Source organism: Pinus tabuliformis, chromosome 6, assembly GCF_031772625.1.
Source record: "Pinus tabuliformis cultivar Carrire ecotype Pingquan chromosome 6, CPIR1, whole genome shotgun sequence".
NCBI classification, from domain to species: domain Eukaryota; kingdom Viridiplantae; phylum Streptophyta; class Pinopsida; order Pinales; family Pinaceae; genus Pinus; species Pinus tabuliformis.
Window position 1 is genome coordinate 1,126,819,421 of NC_142292.1, and position 20,858 is coordinate 1,126,840,278.

General features: G+C 40.1%; 3 pseudogenes; all 3 read right to left on the reverse strand.

Moving 5' to 3' along the window:
• Positions 1-7,683: 7,683 nt before the first annotated feature.
• LOC149262851 (25S ribosomal RNA) lies at positions 7,684-11,051 on the reverse strand (annotated as a pseudogene).
• Positions 11,052-11,297: 246 nt separating this feature from the next.
• LOC149262852 (5.8S ribosomal RNA) lies at positions 11,298-11,451 on the reverse strand (annotated as a pseudogene).
• A 2,854-nt stretch (positions 11,452-14,305) lies between these two features.
• Positions 14,306-16,013, reverse strand: LOC149262853 (18S ribosomal RNA; annotated as a pseudogene).
• Between the last annotated feature and the right edge of the window lie 4,845 nt (positions 16,014-20,858).

Consider the following 20,858-nt stretch of genomic DNA (forward strand, 5'->3'; position numbering starts at 1 on the left):
ATGCATCGTTCCAGCAATGGGGGCTTGATTTCATAGGAGAAATTCATCCTACATCATCAGCACAACACATATGGATTTTGACAGCTATCGATTACTTCACCAAATGGATTAAAGCCATTCCGACAAGGAAAGCTACGGACATGGTAATTATTTGGTTTTTAGAGTCCAATATCTTGTCTCATTTTGGTTTCTCTCACAAGATTATTACAAATAATGTAGCAGCGTTTAAATCGAAGAGAATGGTTGAGTTTTGCAACAAATACAACATCACATTAGGTCATTCCACAACATACTACCCACAGGGCAACTGACTAGCTGAGTCTTCAAATAAATCCTTGGTAAACATTATTAAGAAGATGTTGAAGGCAAACAAAAATAAATGGAATCGAAAGCTTGTCAATACTTTGTGGGCCAACAGAGTGAGTAGTAAGAAATCAATAGGCATGTCACCTTTTGAGTTTGTTTATGGTACTGATACAATGTTTCCTACCTCCCTTGCAATCTCAGTCATGAGATTAGTGCAAGAAGCCGGAAGTGAAGAAGATGGTATTCAGCGTCAGATCAATCAAACAATTCACCTTCAATACACAAGAGAAGAGGTTTCTCAAAACACTTTCTAGCTGCAAGAGAAGATAAAGAAAATTTATGACCGCAAAACCAAGGCAGAAAAGTTTCAATTGGAAGATGTAGTGCTGTGATGGGATGCACGAAATGAAGAAAAAGGGAAACATGGTAAGTTTGACAATCTATGGAAAGGACCTTATAAAATCTCAGCATATCGAGGAAATAATGCATTTTTATTAAAGTAAATGGATGGTCAAGAATTCTTAGGAGGACCAGTGAATGGTAGGCTCATGAAACACTATTATTTCTGATGTAGCTTACTGAAGTTGTTTCACTTTCATTGTATATACTAGTTTGCTTTCCTTGCAAGTTTTGAAGTACAATGTCATTTGAGCTTGGGGCTTGAAGTGAATGCTATAAAGCTTAAATGCTTTGTGTTGTGTTTATTTGGTTTTTGAGTCAGTTTAGAGTCGGTTGTGCGTCAGTCTTCATTTTGTATCGAGTCATTTTTCAAAAGTTTCAAAAAGTTTTCTTGTTTGACCGTATTGGCCCAATCAGATAGGCACTTGGTCTATGGTGTTATTGACACCTCCAAGGAGCTTCCATCCCCAATAAGGTCAATGTTAATGTTAGTATATGCATACTTCCATCAGTGATCAAATATTTTCTTCGGATTTTCATTTTAGGTGTCTCATTCTGAATTTTTTTATCATCCCACTAGGTCATGCCAAAATGGTCCACTCATGGCTATCTTCTTCTCAGAAAATCAAATTTTCCCTCATAAGGTACATTTCCTGACCCATCTCCATGTTTCATTCAGTTATGGTTTCAGTTATGTTATTTTTAGAGTCAAGGCAGTTGTGTTTCCATTAGGTCTTAGGGTTCATTTCCAAGGTCTTTCCATTAGGTTTTAGGGTCCATTTCTAAGGTCAAAAGTATAGTTTCAAGTGTAAATAAAGGGCAGAAAAGGTATGAGGAGGACTAATAAACAAAGACTGATTGGTAGGAACTCATGATTATTGTACAAAATTTTTATTTCACTGATGTAATTTTCATCTCAAAAATATGTTTTTGATACGAAAACAGAGTATTTTAGTTGACGTAATTCAAGTCATTTCATGTAATAAGTGTTCCCATAAGCTGCCCAAGCATTTATCCTTGCTATAAGTAATGATAACCATTGAAGAAGTCGTTTCAATCCAGGAATCATCCACCTGAAAGGAGACGAAGGGAGAAAAGTATTAAATAGAGATTTGGAGGAAAGAAAAAATTCCAAAAAACATTATAAAGTGGGTTTTTTTAAAGAAAAATCAAAATCACCCTCTATATAAGATTTTGAAATCCTTTTTCAAATTCACCATATTCATTTGACAAAGAGAAAGAAGAGAGTTGAAGGAGAGAAGGGAGTTGAAACCAAATGGTGGTTGAGCGAAGAAGAGGCGCTGAACATAGAGTAGAAGGCACTGCGCACAGGGCAGATTGTGGAGGTGTTACGCATAGAGGAGGGAGCACTACACATACAGATAGAGCATTGCGCATAGGGCCTATTTTCCACTGCATTTTTACACTGCGCTGCGCATAGAGCCAAAGCATTGCACACCTATATAAGGCGCTACACATAGGGCCAACAAACACCAAAACCACCCTATCAATCATCTACATCACTCTTTTATTATCTAGAGATTCTAAACAAGTAAGTACCCTCCTTGAACTATCCTCCTGGCACTCCTTTCATGATTTTGAAGTTTGTTTTCTATTTAGATTTTCAAATCCTAGGTTGTCTAAAAAACCCTCCCTGCTTATCATATCCTTTATTCCCACATTTTGTTGACAAATCCCTCCACCTATCCCCTATACCCTAATTCCCTTAAACAAAATCCCTCCACCTATCCCCTATATCCTAAATCCCAAAAACAAAATCCTTAAACCCCTATTTGCTAAACATTCCCTACCAAAAAATACTCTCCTTCTCAATCTCACATCATATAAATCTCATCCTACATTGCATAAACTCCTCTCCCCTTCCCCTGTCCCTATGCACCATAACTCACTTCTTGATTACCTTCTCTAAGGTTTCAAAATTTCAAATTCAAAAGACATGGATAAAGAGGATAGATATTATGAGGAGGAGGAAGAAAGTGGCAGTGAAAGCATGGGAGATGAACCTCAGCATCAGAGAAAACCACATAAGGGAGGCAGAATTATCAGAGAGGAACCATCAAACATCATAGAGTTACAAGCTTCTCATATGAATGTCTCTTGTTTCAGGAATCTACGGTGTTATGAGTTTTGTGAGAAGGTACAAATAGTTAAACATCATCATGAGCTGACTAGGCTTTTTGTAGCCAATCTCCATGATAACAAGGTAACTCTTGTTGGGGTGACATTTACAGTTTCATCCTCCATCATTATTGATGCTACAAGGACTCCAAATGTGGGGAAAAAGTGTTATAAAGCACAAGACTTTGATGAGCACCACTATGAGCCATACATTAAATCTAGGTACAGGAATGAAAAGAAGAGGACCTCTCCTTTCAGGTTCCTTGAAGACAAGTATGCCCCTATGATGAGGATTATTATGAAATATTTTACATTTGAGGGAAAATTTTCTAGATTGTACACCTATCATATTAGGCTTCTTATGCACTTCAAAAGAATGAAAATGTTGAAAATCCCGTATTTGTTATTCAGGAACATTGAGAAGATGGCCTACATTGTACAGAAAAAAGGCATACCCCCAGCAAATAAGTAGTATCTATCACTATTCCTTGATTAAGATGATTATGCTACATCATATCAACCTCCTCAACATATCATGGGATGCATTTATTATCAATGAAAACTTCAATGGTCCTCAAATTCCTCCACAGGTGCCCCAAGAAGAAGAAAGGCCTTCCAGTAGTGCCAAAGTAAAGAAACGTGAGAAGGCTAAAGAGACTAAAGTTATTGAGAAGCCAGAAGCCCACAAAACATATCAGAGAGGGGCTAGAAAGTTGTTTGCAGTGGATACGCAAGTTTTTACTCCACTTGATGTGGAAGGGGCCTTGCCTTCTTCTTCAGCTCATAGGAAACTGCTTGCTCCACAAACTGTGGAAGGGGCTTTGCCTTCTTCATCAACATAATAGGTACAACTGGTGTAGTAGGTGCATAAAAGGAAAGAAAAGATGTTGTAAGAAAGCCTCAATGACGAAGAGGAAAGGGAATTTGATTTGATGGAACATGATGGACTAGAATAGCCACACATTCATCATGGCATTGAGATAGTGACTTGGAGGCTCAAGATTAGGCAAAAAATGAGAATATAACCATAAATGAAAAGGGATCCAAGCACTGATGGACAACTTGGCAAGAGATAAGTATGTCATTTCATACCTTGAGCAAGAGAACAATCAGCTAAGTGACAAACAAGTCCTCATGGAGCTGGAACTTCTCAAAGAAAAGAGGCAAAGTGACAAAGGCAAGTCAATAACGCAAGAAGAAGAAACCCCAGCCACCTTGACTGCAAAATAAAGGCTTGAGAAGGAGATTGGGATAGAGAAACTTGGCTTGAAAAGTTCAATTTTCATTTGTAAAAGATACTACAAAGGGCCAACAGGAACAATCAAATCATTAGGCACATGGCTCGCCATTACAGGACCTGGAACAAGATTTGCAACATAAGAGTCAAGCAAATGAAGACAAGGCTAAAACAAGCACTCAAAGGCAAAAAGGAGGGTGATAGGCTTAGGTTTCTTGCTAAAGCTTCCTTGACTAACCTAGAGACATGATGTTGGTGTTCCCCACAAATTTTGAGTAAGTTTTGAGAATTTTTTCCTTTTTGGAGAATTTTGCAAATTTTTATTAAGAAAAATTGGATCTATGTGCAGCGCCACTGGCACTGCACTTTTCCTAGGGGCATCTAAATAGGAAATGGTCAGAATGTTTGGATTTAAAATTATGAGTACATGCACACTGTGAATTTTCTAAGCTTTTGGAGTAGAACTGGTCAACCAAAAGGTCAAAAAACACCCAAACAATGACCTTTTTGCCTACTTTTTAAGCCACAAAAGCAGTCTTGGGAGAATCCGTTTTTGAGGGGTCAAATCAACTCCAAATGGGAAAGTAAAAAGATATTTGGAACATAGATAGGATAGGACTTCCAATGAGCTATCATGAGCTCAATTTATACACTAGGAAGAGCTCTAAAAGGGTCCTGCAAAAGGCACTATGCATAGAGCTTGGGCACTACGCATAAGGCAATTTTATGCTGAATTTTCAGTTCACTGTGCCATGACCGTAATTTTGAGTTTTCTCTCATGGATGATGTTTTTAATTATGTAAATGGTAACTATTCATGCAAATAGGATGGATAATATTTAATATAAGGTATATTCATTAGATCAAAAGTTATCTTGAGGAAAAATGAATCAGTTTCCTCCCTTTTAGAGGCAAGTTGTTAGGTTTCCTAGATTCCAGTTTCTTGTTCATTTTTTGATGGATTAGTTCCTCATCCTAGGGATGCAACCATTGAGGATGGGAGGAGGTTGAATCAATGTCGATATCTTCTTCTTCTTTCTCATTTTAAATGGTTGGACTTAGTTGGATGCTTATGCTTTGAGTAGACATCATTTTGTATCATTTTTAGCAGGAGATTAATGAAAAATTGCTGCTATTTCTTTGGGATCCATGTGGTATGATGTTTAGTTCAGTTTTCTCTATGATGATCATATGTTAAAATTTTTATTGTACTTAATCAATCATTTCATTGCTTTTAAGTGGATGTTTTCAATTTGATAGGAAAAACCATAATATTTATGCTCTGTTTTGGGAAAATATTCACAATTAATGTTTTCTTCAGTTTAGGAAGAATCCATGCTGCTTACATGCTCTTTCTAGCTCCTCTCCTAGAGTGTTGAGCCTTGTGCCTACCTTTCCCCATCGAACACCCTGCAATTTTGACCTAATTTCTTTGCCCTAACTATTTAGCTCCTGTTGATCCAGCAAAACCCTTCAAAATCAAATCAAACCTTGTGCTACAATACCTAGCCTAATATTAGTTTCTAGATCTAGTCAATTTGGCTGAGATCCTTATGGAGAGAGCCCTCTCTTGGCCTAATAGGCTAGCTACTTGGCTAAGTGTGGTTTGTGGTTACCCTGGCATTGCCTTCCTTCAGCCTAAGGTTCAATCAAAGTGATAACATCCTGCATGCCTCTAACCATGATTGTCAGATTTTTTACTCTCTCGAGCACTCGCTAACTCAAAGAACTCACATTGTATGTCCCCCCTACTTGGTAAGTTTCTGACACAATGGGACATGGAAAACCTAGATTTCGTGCACTTAGACAATTGTCATCTTATAAGGGTGAGGAAAAACCCCACCTTCCCCAAACTTTGATGGCTTCCATCGCGACAAGGCATGGAAACCCTAAGTTCCAAAGACAAACCAAGGAAACCCCAAGTTCACCACACTTAGGTGGTTCTTCATCATTCCGTGACATGTAAACCATGAGCTCCATAAAATTGGGTGATTTCAATCATGTTATGACATGGAAACCCCAAGGTTCTCAGAATCAAGTGATTGCCCTCACACCATGACATTGTGACGAGGCATGGAAACTCAAGGCACCTACATTGAGTCCATAGTTTTTGTCGTGGCGGGACATGGAAGCCCTAAGTTTCCTAAAATTGGTTGGCTTCCCTCATGCCATGAAATGGAAACCCCCAAGTTCTGCAGACTTGTCAGCCCATTCTTGTCACACCATGACATGGAAACACGAATCTTCCTAGACATGGGCAGAAGTCTCAGTCACATCGTGACATGGAAATCCCTATTTCTGCATACTTGGGTGGAAGTTTCTATCATGCTGCAACATGGAATCCCCAAGTGCCCCATGATGGGGTTGTGGTTTCCATTGAGGCGAGACATTGGAACCCCAGGTTTTTGATACTTACATAGTTTTCGTCATGCCACAAAATGGAAAGCCCAATCTTCCCAGAATTGGGTAGAATTTTTTGTCATGATGTGAAATGGAAACCCCATGTGTCCACAAACTTAGGTAGACTTTTCCATCGTGCCATGAAATTGAAACCCCAAGTTTTGCGTACTTTGGCAATTTTTCATCGTCCCACGACATGGAAATCAAAATTTCCACAAACTTGGGTGATTCATGCCATGTCATGACATGGAAACCCCCAAGTTCCCCCTAATAGGGTGAGAAATGGAAACCCTAGCTTTCCCAAATTTGTGTGGTTTTCGTCGGAGGTTTTGGTTGCACCGGGCCATGGGAACCATGAGTTCCCTGACATGTTACCATCAGGGGCGAGAACATGGAAAACCAAAGTTCTCCAAACTTGGTGCGTTTTTCTTGTCGTGAAATGGAAACCCCCAAATTTCACTGTGTTGGGCGACAGTTTTGGCGACACCATGACATGGAAACCTTGAGTTCCCCAGACTTGTGAGGCAGTTTCCATTGTCATGGAAACTCCATTTTACCCACATTAGGGATTCATTGAAAACCTCAAGTTTTCATAGTGTTTTGAAATATGGAAACACCTAGATTCTGTCAGGGTTGGGACATGGAAACACCAAGTTCCCTGCATTGCACTTTCATAAAAAATGCTCAATTTTCATCATGCCATAAAATATGGAAACCTGTGGTTCTTGATAGGGGTGGGACATGGAAATCCCAAGTTTCCTAGGCTTGTCCTTATTTTCCATCATGTGCCGCAAAATGGAATCCCCATGTTCCCTGGACTTGGGCGGTAGTTTTGGCTATGATGTAACATGGAAACCCCAAGTTCCTTAATGTGCTTCCCTTGGGGGTGTGGGAGGACTTGGAATCCCCAAGTTTTGTAGACTTGGGTTGGTTTTCACCATGCCGTGAAATGGAAACACACCCCTTGTGTACCCTAGACTTGGGGGCATCGGAGTTTTGTCTGTGCCACGACATGGAACCAACCCTAAGTTTATCGTAAACTCGATCAATTTCTCTCGCATTCATGATGTGGAAACCCCAAATTTCCTGCCCCCAAACAAATATTTTTTGAGATGTGAGCAAAAAAAAAATGTTTGAAGGATGAGGCAAAGGCTCAACAATGAGAGTTGTCCATGTTTTGAATAATGTGACAAGAGCGAAGCTCTGAATTGAGGTAAATAAGGGCTAAATCTCAATGGATCATGGCAGCAAGTCCACTCTGCCACTTACAATACCCCATTATGTATTTAACTCATTTGTAAAGGATTATTCTCAATAGTCGTTTGGAATTGAACTTTAAAGCTGCCCCAACTGAGATGCTTCATGATCGCGGTTTGAAAAGGACACAGTCCCCTAGGGGCGATAAAGTGATGCCACTACTATAGGTTGAGATACATTCAAAGAGTGACATGCACCGCTTCTAGCATGGATTCTTACTTAGAGGTGTTTAGTAATAATCTGACACACGGTAGCTTCGTGCAACTGGCTTTTCAACTGAGCGCGATGACCAATTGTGTGAATCAATGTTCCTCTCGTACAAACTTGAATTACTATTGTGATTTAGTTAATCAGTAGGGTGAAACTAACCCATCTCACGATGGTCTAAACCCAGCTCACTTTCCCTATTGGTGGGTGAACAATCCAACACTTGGTGAATTCTTCTTAATAATGATAGGAAGAGCCGACATTGAAGGATAAAAAAGCATTGTCGCTATGAATTCTTGGCTGCAACAATCTGTTTATACATGTGGTAACTTTTCTGACACCTCTAGCTTCAAATTCTAAAAATATAAAGGATCCATAGGTCACACTTTCACGGTTTGTATTTTTACTGAAAATCAAAATAAAATGAGCTTTTACCATTTTGTTCCACATGAGATTTTTTTTCTCATTGAGCTCATCTTAGGACACCTACGTTATCTCTTAACATATGTGCTTCCCCAACCAAACTCCCCCCTGACAATGTATTCACCTGGATCGCCCACCTAAATGTGCCTTAAGGTAAAAAAAAGGGAAGTGTTATGTCTCTGTCCCACAAAATAAGTAAAATAATGTTAAAATTAGTGGTATTTCACTTGCACCAAAAATGAGTCCCACTTATTATAAACCTCTCAATACATTCCAAATAGTCGGACTAGAGTCAAGATCAACAGTTCCTTCTTTCCTCACTGATTCTTCCAAGCCCTTTCCCTTGGCCATGCTTTTGCTAAAAAATATATAGGGATAGTGGGAATCACGTTAATACATTGATGTGCATCACTAATTAGATGAAGAGGCATTGGCCTACCTTAAGAGAGGCATAGTTACTCCCATCATTTACTCGTGCTTCGTTTAAATTACTCACTTTGATATTCTAAACACTGAGCATAAATCAAATTGCATCATCATCTACAGGGACCATCGCAATTCTTTATTTTAATTAAACAGTTAGATACCCCTTATTTGTACGGGTTCTAAGTTAATTGTTCACCACCTAGGGAAAATCCCCCGCTAGGGGGCATTCTACGCTTATAGCCCAATCGACATGCGAATACCCTCCTCGCCATGAGAGAAACTCAAGAAATCTACCAACAGCCTTGAAGTTGAGAGCATGGATGCTTAGGCCCAGCCCTAAGTGCCAATCCTTTTCCTAGAGTTATGTATCAATTTTTCCAATCCCTTACCTACATTGTTCTATTGACAAAAGGTTTTCACCTTTGAGACCTAATACAGTTATGAGTACGACTAGGAATGAATAATACTCAGTCTCCATATTTTCAAAGGGAATCGAGGGTGCATCGGAAACCTCAAGACATGGGTTCTATTCGAGCTGCTAGACCCTATTTTCGATGAACCGATTCTAGGGTGGGAAAGTTTTTAAAAAGAAAAGATAACTCTTCTGAGGGCCCCAAATGATGTCTCTGTGTTTCCTAATGTTGTCACCCACCGCCATGTCCTGGTTCAGGAATATTAACCCGATTCCCTTTTGATGCTCGCCTAGAGTGCACCCTTGATAGAAGCCTTCCCCATCTCTTAGGATTGACTAACCCATGTCTAAGTTTTTTTCACATGGAACCTTTCCCCACTTCAGCCTATAGAGTTCTCATTTGAATACTTTCTACTACAACCAAGATCTGCACTGGGGGCAGAGCCACCCAACCTCATGCGTGAGGTTTCTCAATGACCCCCACGTCCTCCTACTCATCAAACCCAAGCAATTTTTCCAACGGCCAAGTATTGGTTGCATGCTTTAGCGTCATCAATTTTCAAGGCTAGTTGTTTCAGCAACTAAGTTGTTACACACTCCTTAGCAGATATTGACTTCCATGACCACCATCATGTTGTCGTAATCAATCAACACCCTTTGTGGGATCTAGGTTAGCATGCAATTCGACACCATAACTCAAATTTTAGTTCATCATGCATCACCAATTCTTCTTGCCAAAAATATCCCACATTGATCTCTCAATTCTATGGCGCGACTGAATGGAATAGTGGCACCCTCTTACCTATTTAAAGTTTGAGAACAGGTCAAGGGAGATACGCACCCAATGTGTCTAATCATTTTCTTTACTCGATAAAAATCATGTGTGAGCTCCAACTATCTCAATGGTTGGATTAGTCTTTTGCCCTAATAGCAAAGTATGGCAAACAATTTTCACATTAATATAGCTACGGGCCTCCACCAGAGTTTCCTCTAGCTTAGCCCTGCTCAGGCATAGTTCACCATCTTTCAGGTCCTAACAAGTGTGCTCATACATGAACCCTTCGCATAAGCTCAAGGTCAGTTGAAGATGCACCCCCAAAAGAGGGGATTTTTCCTGTCATCTTCCTTGCACCTCATAGGTTTAAAAACCTAAAGATTCACACACATGTTAGACTCCTTGGTTCATGTTTCAAGATGGATCAAATGGAAATCTTGCCAACTAACACCACAAGTGCATAGGTGCACATGGCCTGCCGCAAGGACACATGCTTCATTACTCGACCACCGCAACAGAAAACTGACAGATAGTACCCCACCCATGCTTGTGATGATGTAGTAGCCCCTGTTGGTTTGCACCTCAATTTGAATGGCAGACCAGCCTAAGTCGTTCCAAATCCAACTGAGATGCATCGAGAACCTCCATCTACTTCACTCCTGGTAATTTCAAGCACTCTTTAACTATCTTTCCAAATTCCTTTTCATATTTCCCTCATGGAATTTGTTCCCTATCAGTCTCTCACCCTTATTTAGCCTTGGACATAATTTACCACCTAATTAGGATTGCATTCCCAAACAACCTGACTCACTAACAACGTTTTGTGATGTGACAGTGTCCCAAACCGATGGGTATGTCACCCTATCGTGAACCCCCTTTCAAGAGATGCTGCCTAGGTCTTCTAGTGAGGATGCTTCTATAGACTACAATTCAGGGATTGGTACCATCCAATTTTCATGTTGGGCTCTTCCTAGTTCTCTCATTGCTACTAGGGGAATCCTTGTAAGTTTCTTTTCCTCCACTTAATTATATGCTTAAAATTAGTGGGTGTTCTAGCCTAACCCGAGGTCACAAGTTGGAGCTAACTCTAGCCTACCCAATGGGAGGACAAGATAGAGTGAAGCAAGTTCTAGGGATGCCACACAAATCCCACATCATCTTACACTGACTTCCCAACCAAGGTGAGAATATCACCCTTTGCTGATGGATGCCACAAAACATTTCATGTTGTATTTAAGACAACCACACTGAATTCGACACAAAATACTAGCTCTACTACTCCCTAATATATTACAAGGAGCACGTTTGAATGGGATGTGACACCCAGATAGATGTTCCCTCGACCGGTGCCCTAGGTGCAAATTGCATTCAAAAAATCAATGATTCATGGGATTCTTCTACTCACGCTAAGTATCATGTTTCACTACGATCTTCATTATAACAAGAGCTGAGATATTTGATGCTAAGAGTCATTTCCACATATTACTGGCAAATATCCACACACTAAATAGGGCACCTCCCATGATAAATGGCTAAAATCCTACCCAACGCATCACAACAAGCAACAAGCCCCCTACCCCTCAATAAATTCACACTCCATAACCCACCATTCACTAAACGGAGGCTCAAATAGACAAACAAGCTTCCCAAACCCCATGCATTTACAAAACAAGGGGGACCTACAAGGAAAAATGACCAAGAAGGACTAGGGTGGACACCCATAAATTTGCATTTATTTTCATCCTTCCTAAATGCCAAACCACAAAAACTACCCTCTTTCTCCATAAGGTTAGGGGCCAAAAGGAGGAAAGGAATAAAAACACTTGAAACAAATAGAAACAAAGATGCCTACCCCATCACAAGAGGAGGCTCAAAAAGAGAAAAATCTTCCCAATCCCCATGCCCTCACAAAAAAGGGGGGAATTGCAAGGAATGACGATCAAGAAGGACTAGGGTGGTCATCTCGGTAGCTCACACTTCTTTTCATCCTTCACAAATGCTAATCCTTCAACAATTCACCCTTTTATATGTAAAGGTAAGGTTTGAAAGTAGGAAGGGAAGAAGAGAAGGTGAAAGAAAGAGAAACAAAACATGGCTACCAGCAGTGAAGAGGAGGATCGAGGCATCATTCCCATGTAAAAAGCAGGGAACTACAAGGAAATAGAATTGCGAAGGACTAGGGTGGCCACCCGAGGAGCTTGCAATGCTTTTCTCTGTAAAGCTAGGGACCGAAAGGAAGAAGGGAAGAGAACAAGGTGAAAAAAAGAGAAATCAAACGTGGCTACTAGCTCACAAAGGTAGGCTCAAACAAAGTACAAGCTTTGTAAGCCCCATGCCTTCGCAAAAAATAGGGAATTACATGGAACGAAGATCAAGAAGGACTAGGGAGGCCACTCCGAGAGCTTACACAACTTTTCATCCTTCCCTAACACCAATTGACAATAATTCCCCCTTTTCTCCATAAAACTACATACCGAAAGGAAGAAGGGTAGAAAACAAGCTGAAATAAAGAGAAATCAAATGTGGCTACTGGTTCACAAGGGGAGGCTCAAACAAAGTACATGCTTTAAAAGCCCCATGCCTTCGGAAAAATGGGGGAACTATAGGGAATGTTGATCAGGAAGGACTATGGAGGTCACCCGAGGACCTTACACTACTTTTCATCCTTCCTAAACACCATTCCACAACAATTACCTCTTTTTTCCATAAATCTAGGGGCCAAAAGGAATAAGGGAAGAAAACAACATGAAAGAAAGATAAATCACAAGGGGAGCCTCAAACAGAGAACAAGCTTCCCAAACCCCATGCCTTTACAAAAAGGGGGGGAGCTGTAGGGGACGATGATTGTGAAGGACTAGGTTGGTCACCCTGGGAGCTTGTGCTACTTTTTTATTCTTCCTGAACACCAATCCACAAAAATCCCCTATTTTCTCCATAAAGATGGGGGGCAAGGAGGAAGGGAAGAAAATAACACGAAAAAAAAACCCAAAAAAATAGAGGTTCAAAAGAAACCCGAGGAGATGTTGGGTAACCAAAAATAAGGAAAACAAGGAACCTATTCAAAACATCCCACATCTTCATAACCTTCCACATAGATTATGACACAACACCCATTCTAGCTACAACGTAAAAAACAACAATGAAACAACCAAGAAAATAAGTCACAACCTAAACTTGACCACTAGAAAATATGAGGGTCATGGTGAGACCAATCCCTGGGGAACGTTAGTGAGAGGTAAATGAACCCCCAAACCACACAAGGCTTCAAACAACAAATACACTAATTGTAAACCCACCCCGCTACTGCACCCCTCTGTGTACAAAAACACCTAACAACCTTTCTAGCCAGAAAATGAAGGGGGGTCAACAATAAAACTCCAAAGAGGAGTTGTTGTGGTTGGACACTCAATGTTGGATAAAGCCAAGGGCCACAAATACACCGATGGTGCAAGTTCATGCCCTAAATAGAGGAGTGTATGTGAAGCACACACTGTGACATTTTTTCATCAATCAACACAACTGAGAAATGATAGTCACACAAAAATCCCACAATACAAAGGGAGAAACAAGGAGATTACCCACTACTTCTTTCATTGGAAGGGGAGTGGGTCACAAGAGGATGAGGAATTCCCTCAAGATGAAAGGCACAAGAGAAGAATTCTACCTCATTCCCATTGATGGGGAAACTTTCGATTTCGATGGAGCTCTGACCGAGGGAGGGGTTATTCACTACCTACACACCGAAAACTTCCGTGAGGGAAGATTGGGGAATATTCAAGAGGACTAGGGTGATCAGGCCAGCAGATTGCACTGCTCTTCATCCATCCTATATTGACCCCACCACAATAGTTTCCCCTCATGAAAGTATTGACCCAACCACCAAAAAAAAACTCACCCAAGCAACACATAAACCACCATTGCCTTTTTTATAGAACCAACTATGGAGGCTTGCACCATTGGCCCATGCCTTCTAATGAATAAAAGTCTAAGCACCAAAACTACGAATGAGTTTGAATTTTTCCATCGTATTTCCCATGCACCTCAAATGCAAAAACCATTCCCCGTCAAATAGATCGTTGAAGAGGGCCCCCAAAGTAAGAGCTTTCAAACCCCCTACAAAAAACACATGGGGGGAAAGAAAAAAAATTGGTGGGACAAGATCAAGCATCGTTTTCAAGAAAATGAAACAACAAGTGTGACCTCAAGAAGAACACTCGAAAATGTTTCCAACAAACATCAAACCCACTCCTTTGGAGACACACCACATGGGCCTAGATTGCAACCAAAACCTACCCAAACCAAACGAAAAAGTAAACCCTTGATATCAGTGATCCTACCGAATTTTCACCTATGGTAACCTTGTTACAAATTCTCCTTCCTCTAAATGATAAGGTTCAATGAAATTCTCACGAATTTGACAATGTAGAAGCACTGTCATTGATACAATCCGAACACTTCATAGGATCATTAAATCAGTAGGAGTGAAGGGAAGTGTGTGCAAGAGGTAGGGACGTAGTCAACATGAGTTGATGACATGCACTTACTACGAATTCATCGTTGAAGACAAATAATTTCAATGGTTTATCCCCATCATGATGCAATTTGATAATATTTACTGATCCTCTTGAACTAGGAAGAAAAAATCATTGGTTGCATCAGCGTAGCACGCATGCAGCCCAAAACATCTAAGGGCATCATAGGATTGTTATCTCCTCAAACTTCCATGGCCTAAATGGCCATAATCTCTCTAAGAAGCCACCACCACCCATATAATCAATAAATAGTTCTCAATCTTTTAATCCTTACTATGCCTGGACATGGTAAGTTTCCTTGTGTTGAGTCAAATTAAGCCACGGGATCCACTCCTCATGATGCCCTTCCATCAATTCCTTTAAGTTTCAACCTTGCAGACATACTTACCCCAGAACCCAAAGACTTTAATTTCTTAGAAGTTGTTGAAGATTTCCTTAGACCAACATCCGCCGATCCCTGGTCAACATCATTTATGGTTGAGACTAGGATGGTATTTAATCATCTTCGAGCTCCCAACTTTCATTCTTGATTAATGAAAACATCCTTTGAAAATTCTCTTACAGTGGTTTGCATTTTATAAATCCAAGAATTTCACCTCTCACAATGAAATATGAATGCCCCCGATAGTCCCTATTAATCATTAGTCTGGTCCCAAAGGCCAACATAATAGGACCAGACTCCTACCACATTATTCAATGCTAATGTATTCAAAGCATAAGCTTGGTTTGAGCACTCTATTTTTTTTCAAAGAAACAATATTGAAGCCATGACCAAACTAGTTAAGCTCAGGAGCATGTCATCGACAAAAGGGACGGAAGGGTAGACGAACACCGAGTAGGCAGACCAACCTTTATGACCCAATATCCAACTAAGAGATTTTTAACAACAAAAAATTAAATATACACTATTGGAGCAAGAATTACCACAATGTTGGCACCAGAATTTCCCTCCAATGAATCCTTGTTAAGGGATTTAGATTGTACTCATTCCAATTACCAGACTAGATGAACCTAGTATTGTTATTTATTGTCACTACCTCTCGATGTCAGCATTGGGTAATTTGTAAATCTATTGCCTTCCTTGGATGTGGTATTTGTTTCTCAGGCTCCCTCCCCAGAATCAAACCCTAATTCTCCATGACCCATCAACACCATGGTAGGCCTCTATCCTACCATCGAAAGTTGATAGGGAATAAATTTGAATGAAGCATCACCATCATAAGGGTTGTTTGATACATTGATTAATCATGATTCACCAGAGAATCAGGCAAGCTCGCACCCGCCTTTTATCTAAAAAATGCATCCCTTCTAAATAGTTAGGACTTCGTGCACATTAGCTGTAGAATTACTATAGTTATCTGAGTACTATGGTACCATCATAAAAACTATAGCTAATTTAATGAGCCATCCAAAGTTTCACAATCTGAATTAGTTCATACTTATACATGCATGGCTTAATCTTTGAGACAAGAATATGAATACTAGAAGGAAAAACCATGTTTCACCCTCCCACTTCAAAGGAAATTCAAAGCGATGTCTTAAGAAGAGCCATCCTGAACACCCATCAAGTCAAAGAGATATCAAAATATCATGTAAAACTTGTATACCTTGCACCTCTTGCATCATCCCAAGAAGGGAATGCACAATACATACCAAGGACATGAAAAATAAATGTTGGAATCCAATGCAATTGATGATGGATGCAAGATCCAAAAAGTGAACAAGTGGGTAAACCAATCGAGTCATGACACACCAAGGCTGCTTGGGAGTTTACAACCACCCCCCAACCAACAAGAATGATTCAAGCCTTATGACCTACAATAATGACAATGAACTTGTTAGAGTCGGTCTAGTAGCCCTCCATCAGCGATCAAAGCTCTTTGCATTTGCATAAGTAGGTGTCTCATCATTGTCTTGCATTCCATTAGGCATGCCATAACCCTGATGGAGGAGATGGTGTCTTTATTCCCCTCTCGGCACTGGTGGATCAAGTTGTTTCAGTCAATAAACTATATCAAAGTTGTTTGTCTTGTCTTGAGGTCAAAAGTCTTAGGTCTAGGGTTTAGGTCAAATTTGTCTTCAAGGTCATGTCTCTGAAGGTCAATAAGTGCCCAGCAAGACAGAGGGATGATTTTCAAAGTGTTTCTTCGTAAGATTCTATCTTGTGCAGCTAATTTTCACCTTGGATTTAAAAAACCCCGTTTTTTAAAGCCAAGGTCATTTCTCAAAATTTTGTAAAAATTGTAAAAATTCAAAATGATTCAAAGGACAGCATACAACCCTGGCTCCCTTGCCAGGACCCCTCAGAAGCTATCCCTGCAAAAAATTATCAAAGAAAAGCATCAAATCAATCAATTTCAGGACAAAAGGAAACCAAAAAAGTCAAGTTTATAAAGTGTCATGGAAAAACATTATAAAGTGGGTTATGACATGAAATTAATTCAAACAAGGCTATAAAAGCCCTAATCTCCCTCCATCAAGCCTCATTGTGCATTCAAGTGATAGAGAAATTGTTTCCAAGAGAGTTTGAGCGAATTGTGTGAGTTGGGAAGGCGCGCGACCCATTGAACCAGGTGCGCGACCCGTTGGAGGCACGCGATCCGTCAGGCTGCCCATTCTAGTTCAGAAATTACACAGGCGCGACCCGTTGAGGGCGCGCGACCCATCAGGGTTTCCTCCACAGAAAATTACCAGCAAGCTGCCAAGTGACCACAAATTGTTCAAGCTTGTCCGGTAGGCCTTCAATCATATAAATTATGGTTTGCTAAAGCTTGAGAAGATCATGATAATATTTTAAAAGCCTTCATTTGCAAGTAAAGACTCCATGTGCTTTTGCTTCAAAATATCAAAGTTGCTAGGGTTTGTTTTGCTGTTTTAAGGTATTCCTTTTCATTCCTATTGTTCCTACATTTTCCCACCTCCCATTTCTTACTCCCGTATCACTGTTATTTAATTTCCCTACCAAAAATATTAAGAAATCAAAAATCAAACCCTAAACCCTACCTTCCATAAAATCCTTGCAAATGAAATTGTATGATGTTGTTGATGTCATGATTCCTCTCTTTAACCCCTGTTTCATATATTTTTCCCAATTTTCCTTCCAAGTCTCCCTTCCCTAACATTTCCCTTGTGCTACTTGTCCCCTTGAAACAACATTTCAAAACAGTTAAAACAACAGATTTCAAAGCAGAAGCAGCAGTACATTTTAGCCACTTTGCCCCTGAAACCATGTCAGAAACCGAAACCAACTATGAGCAAAGTGATGACCATGAGTCAACACCAGAAGTTGAGCCTGCTTCGGAACATGAAAAACCACTATTGGGCCCGAATGCACGTATGCAAGGCAAAAAATGAAGGTGCTCCAAAGGCGGTTGGCCAAAGCACAAAAACGAAGAAAAAGGTCCAACCCCCTCCACATCTTGGCTGAGGCTTCCTTGAAGGAGCATGGAACTAAATAGCTCAGCCCCAGCACAAATTCCAAGAAATTTTGAGCATTTTAGGTGATTTTTGGTTTTTAAGGCAAAACACAGGTTTTCCCGCTTGACGGGTCTCACCCCCCGTGCGACCCTTTCACTTGGCAAGTCTATTTTCAAAAAAATCAGTATTTCTAGATTTGGCATGAAAAGTTACACATGCTCACCCATTGCCAAGATATTTTATGAAGTTTTAGGCCTCCTGAAAGTCAAAAAACAAGCAAAAAATGACTTTCTGCCACATTTTTGACACACAAAAAGTAGTCTTGGGAGAGTGCAAGTTTGGAGGGGCAAATGACAACCAAATTCAGAAATTCCAGTTGGGTTGGAAAGTAGACTCACATACCTTTCCAACAAGCCTACTCGTGCCTCATTTTGACACCTGAAAGTGCCCCAAAAGTTCTCTCCAAGGCACGCGACCCGTCAGGCAAATTGCTCAGGATTTCAGCCTACAGCTCAGCAAAACGCAGTTTTGACTGTGTTTGACTTTTTGGAGTTTATTTTTATCCTTCTTATTGTAAATGATGTAAATTTATGACACTTTTACACTTATGTATCTCTTATAGAAGATTCATTCATGGGATAGGTGAAAACTAAATGAATGAATTGGTTTCCTAGCTTATAGATGCAAGTTGTTTTGACTGCCTAGTTTTCAGTGCTTAGTTTAGAATTGGTTGAAACAGCTCCTAGGATAGTGAGCTCGATCCCTAGAGGCAGGGAAATATGTTAGATGATGTATATTATGTACACTCTTGCTCATTTTCATGGTTGGACTCTTGAGGGAGAAGCTCTTATTGTATTATTCACTGTATCTCTGCAATTTTTGGCAAAGGAAGACCAGGGTTTTGCAGTCCTTTCTGGGATTCTTGTGGTCACATGTATTGATGGTGTGTTTATATTTGTACTTGTAAGTGTGTTATGTGAATCATTTCCTTACTTTTCCTTCTGCACATTAGGAAAATGAAGTGTTAAAGTAGAACTCATGACTGTCATGCTCTGCTTTTAAGTTTGCTTAATATCAATGTTTTCGACTGTTTAAAGGGAATTCAAGGTTATTGCTTGCTCTCTTTAACTCCTCACCGGTCATTCTCATCCATCCATCTCTATTAAAGGCATCAATACTGTTTCCTACCTCGCCCCAAAGAACCCCCTGCGAAAACTGTGTCCAAACCCCGCACCTAAAATTGCCATTTCCCCAATTTTCCACCAAAAACCCTAAAAATCCCAAATCAACCCTTTTGATCAGTTTACTAGCCTAAAATCAGTGTTACCCTATTGTTTATCTCGCCCATTGAAGATCTTTATCGAGATAGACCGGAGAGAGCCCTCTCCTGCCCCGTAGGGCTAGCTACGAGGCTAAGTGGTTTGATGTTGCCTTGAGGTTTACCTTTCTCAGCCTGAGGTGAAATTTCAAGCGCTAACATATTGGCGACCATACTGGGGAGAACACACTTGTCTCTTGATTGATGTGTTTGTTTCATAAGTCTTAGATGGAGCCTGAAGTTATGCCAGGTAGCCTTCGAAACGCTTTTGCTTTGCATAAGCGGAAGTAGATAAACGCTGCTTCAGTCAATCTCCGTGAACTTGTGAATGTAGCACTTCATCTGCATTTTACCCCAGTACATGTATCAAGTTTAGATCTGATTGTTGATGGTGGACAACAATCAGACACTTGAAAGGCTGAAATCATTCACTTGGTGACTCTAAATAATTTTCGAGATCAGATCCAAAGACTCCACTGGAGGATGATCCCGACCAGCAAAAACATGAAAGGACAACATGGATAGACCAGGTATTCAAGTTGGAATTTCATCCAAGACATTTTGTTCTTTGTCATAAATTATTTCTTCTCTTTTCCAAAGAATTTCAAGAAGGCTTTGCAAAGTATACTGTATTTGAGAAAAGATCCTAGGCTTGGAGTTGATTCTTTCCCTTTGAAGATTGTGAAAACCAAAGATTTTCATGCCTTTGAGCTTGATCAAGATCCTTTTTCCGAATTTTGTGATGACCATCTTCAAATTGATGAATCTCAAGAGACCAAGACCAATTCTATACCTGCACCTTGTAAAATTCCAGATCGGTATAAACCTCTTGTTTTACCTTCTGTTCTCCAAGCTTTCCCCAAAAACTATGATCTATACTTGCCGAGGTTTGACGGTGAATGTAAGAATATCAATGTTGAGCAACATGTGCAGAATGTTGAGACTTTTCTAGATCTTTTTGAAGTTGATGATGAAGATGTTAGTATTAGGCTTTTTGCTCTTTCTTTGCAAGACAAAGTGAAGAGTTGGTTCAAAACCCTCCCTGATGCAAGCATTTCAGATTTCCAGCAGTTTGTCAAATTTTTTCTTGACAGGTGGATGATCGGGCAGAACCTTTTCTTGATTATAGAAGAATATAACCAGCTGAAAAGAATGCCAGGGGAGACAGTACAACAGTTTTCAGCCAGATTTAACCAAGTTTATTATTCAATGCCAGTTGATATAAGACCTTCTCCTAGATCTGCTCTCTTGCACTATCCAGGTGCCTTTGATCCGGAGATGGAGTTTCAGCTGAGAGAAAGGGATATTGCAACACTTCACGAGATGCAAAACAATGCAGTAAATGTAGAGGCACATCTGCTGATCCGAAGGGCAAGGTTGAAGGAAGAAGAGATGAAAAACATAGATCCGGAAGGATCAACATCTCTAGAGGTGAAGCTTGACATTTTGGTAAGTGCAGTGGAAAAGATGATGGACAAGATCAACACAAGGAATGATTATGATGATCAAGGCTCGCTGATTGAAGAAGAACAAGTTGTTGATCCAAAACATTTTGTTTCTTATCCTAGTTGTCATAGATCTGATAATGATTGTTTTGTAGATCACCTTGGC